The following is a 3,512-nucleotide window of genomic DNA, read 5'->3' as shown; positions in this document are numbered from 1 at the left end:
CAAAGGCTCAATTCGGTGGTTCGTCTGGATCGAGCACCCATTACTCGCATGGTCCCCAATCTTGCTTCTCGGTGCTCGTCTGTCTCAGATGAGCGGACCCGTGACTGACATTCACGGTTTGTCCTCACTCTGGTTTCTCTTTGCTCGTCTGTCCCGGATGAGCGGGCCCGGGACCGCCGTTCTCGGTCGGTACTCAACCTGGCTTCTCTTTGCTCGTCTGGCTCGGATAAGCGGGCCAGGGACTGACGTTCTCGGTTGGTCCTCAACCTGGCTTCTCTTTGCTCGTCTGTTTCCGCGGCTCGTGTTTCCCGCTTCTTGCGTGCTAGAACTGCGGGACTATTTATCGATCGTTTGTTGTTGGGCATAATAAATTAACTAATAATAGTAGAAATTCTTATAATAGTTGCAATTGAATTCGGTTATAAATATGAATCGTTGGGCACTATAATAAATAACAAACATTTTAAACCATTGGCAACCAATAATTATTATTATTATAGCTTTGAAACCCACGGTAACTATTTAAAAACAAAAAGGTCCATAAGTTTCAAAATTTTATATAATTGATTGCCATGGGTAGATGGACACACCCGTACTATATCTGATCCTGTGCAATTCGTTGCCCATTAAAGACCTATAATTATAAACAACACTCATGGTAACCTTGGTAACCATAGTAACCATGGATCATGGTAACCTTAGTAACCATGGTAACCTTAGTAACCATGGCAACCTTGGTAACCATGGTAACATGGTAACCTTAATAGCCATGAAATCTTGGTAACCTTAGTAACCATGGCAACCTTGGTAACCATGGTAACCTTGGTAACCATGGTAACATGGACACACAGACACACTGACATACATTCATTTTTATATATATAGATATAGTATAGACAACAATAGTTTTTTGTGTTCACAATTTTTTTTTATTTATCAAACTAATACAATATGAAATATATCTAATCTATATCTTATATTATATATAAAAAATCTCGTGTTACTAGTTTGTCCGGGATAAACTCCGAAACTACTGGACCGATATTGATGAAATTTTTACACTGTGTGTAATTTGGTCCAACTTCAAAGATAGGCTAATTTAAAAAGGGAGGGAACCAACCCCCGGGGGAGGTGCTCAAACGGGAATTTTGAGATTTGAGATGGAAATTTTCGTTTATAAATGGTTCGTTCTAGAAATTTCAATCCAGAATTATAGTGAATCGTTTTAATTCGTTGCCACGAGAACAAACAAACCATTTATTATATACATCGACGATTTATTATTGTACATAATGTACATATTCAATCAGTATTATTATTATGCGTCTATAAGTAATGATGGGTTCTTGAGCTATATAATAATAATAATGAAAAAAAAACTATTTGCTTTTTAAATATAAATTATAATATAATATCCAACTATAGAAATGTGAAATGAAAATTTCTGTACATGCTAAACTCTGAAACTACTTATCAGATTTTCTTGATTTTTTTTTAAACGAAATAGTTTTTCACGGAGAAGGTTTATACTTTATATGAAAGATTAGACCTCTGGGAAGAATAGGTTAATTTACAAAGGTCAAAGGGTTAAATTTGTTTTTTTTTATTCATCGGATTTTAGTACGGTTATAGGTTAGGATAGGATTACGTAAGTATAAATTGATTATATTAATCTACCGTAGGTGGAATTAAGTAAAAACGACAAACTTGTTATAACTTTGATACTTTACGTACAAACAGCACAAGGTCCGCGATCTACCATAATGTACTGCTGCGAAACAGAATTTTTATTCGGGGCAACGGAAAAGTTAAGATTTATTTTGAACACCATACACTGAATATTAAATAACGAATTGAACAAAGTTTGAGTCGTATAGAGTTGATACATTTAATGGGCAACGAAGTGCACGGGATCAGCTAGTTGAATATAATTTCAAAAATGAAAACAATTTTGGAAACAGTTTAACATATTATACAATTTTATATTTTCAAAAAAAGGTAGAACAAAAAAGAAAAAACCAAAATTTATAAAGTGAATATTATTTGATATGAGTAAAAGAAATTTGACGGGAAAAAAATACGACGGACAGGCGACACTATAAACTAGGAGGGGAGGATACGAGATGGCGAATTGGTGTGGATATGCAATGTTGTGGCCACTGGTCACCTCTGCACGCGTTCCTATGACCCCCAGACTGACGAGTGTCACGCGTTTGCCCGGATGAGTGACGACCTTGCCCAGCTGGCGAGGTCAGCCCGAGACTGCCACGGGAGCGACTACGATTGACAGTAGCGACTCTGACGACAGACGATGAAAACCAATAGACACTCGAAGAGAGTGAACAGAGGTTTTGTGCTACGGAACAGTCTGCGACGCGACCGATGTGGGATTACCGCTGGACAAAAGGCGAATCATCGGATCTGGGACTACCGGTAATTTTCGCCCTGGCGCCGTTCCTTCAGCCACGGTCTTCGTCCAATGACCGCCGCCGGACCATGAAACAGTTAAGTTCCCTTGGGTCCAGCGCCGCTCACGTCCGTGTTCCTAACTCATATAATCTCTATATAATTCACCCCGTGCCGCAGTGTCCGCCGTTGCCGTCGAAACGAGTCGCCATCGTTGGTACCATCGGGGCGGAATCGTTGCCCTCGCCGGTTCCTCTGCTATAGCCACCCATAGATATTAAAGAATGGATAGGCCATGGCTATATTAACAAAATAGAGGGTCATGGGGCCGGAATGGGGAAGAGAGAAAGACTGTTTTTTATCATTGCTTCTCATTCTGACAGAGGTCTTATCATAAATTATATACAATAATTATACATATATCTATTTGTGATAAGACCTCTATAACCTCAACAAATGTTCATGTTCGTTCCCGTAAATGGCCTATCCATTCTTTAATATCTATGTAGCCACCATGTATCGTCGTCGTTGTCGTCCGTCACTCCACGTGACGTGGCCAGAGGGTGTCGCGCGTGGATCTAGGATAAAAAAGCCACCGACAAAAAAGCCACGGACAAAAAAGCCACGGATAAATAAGCCATTGATAAAAAAGCTATGGGATAAAAAATCCATGGGATAAAAAAGCCGTCGATAAAAAAGCCATGGATAAAAAAGACATGAATTTATTTTTTGCGCTAAAACTGAATGGTTAGGTTAGCTAAATATAAACGAAATATTTTGAAATTTAACTATGTGAAAATTATGTACCCTTTTAGATATAGGTATCTATACCTGAGTTATAACCAACACACATCATTGTAAAATCAATACATTCATCGTTCCACTCAGAATCTAAAAAAATAAATTTAATTTAATTTTTTAATTTTTTAAATTCTACTTAGTTCTAGTTTAGTCAATTTTGGGTTTAGGACACAAGTTGATACATCAAAATAACTTGAAAAAAATCGATAAACCAGAATATGATATTCAAATTATGGGTTGCCATTTAAAAAAATGTAAGTTTTATTGCGCATGCGCAAGATACATGAGTTAAAAACATTGTAAGT

The 3,512-nt window shown here is 37.7% G+C and overlaps 1 protein-coding gene across 5 annotated transcripts in view; it reads left to right on the top strand.

Annotated features, from left to right (window-relative positions):
* LOC100167810 (synergin gamma) overlaps positions 1–3,512 on the top strand; it is a 31,852-nt gene that overhangs the window by 27,274 nt on the left and 1,066 nt on the right. The window lies entirely within an intron of this gene.

Source organism: Acyrthosiphon pisum, chromosome A1 (assembly GCF_005508785.2).
Source record: "Acyrthosiphon pisum isolate AL4f chromosome A1, pea_aphid_22Mar2018_4r6ur, whole genome shotgun sequence".
NCBI lineage: Eukaryota > Metazoa > Arthropoda > Insecta > Hemiptera > Aphididae > Acyrthosiphon > Acyrthosiphon pisum.
The sequence above is the reverse complement of the archived record's forward strand: the minus strand, read 5'-3'. Positions and strand labels throughout refer to the sequence as shown.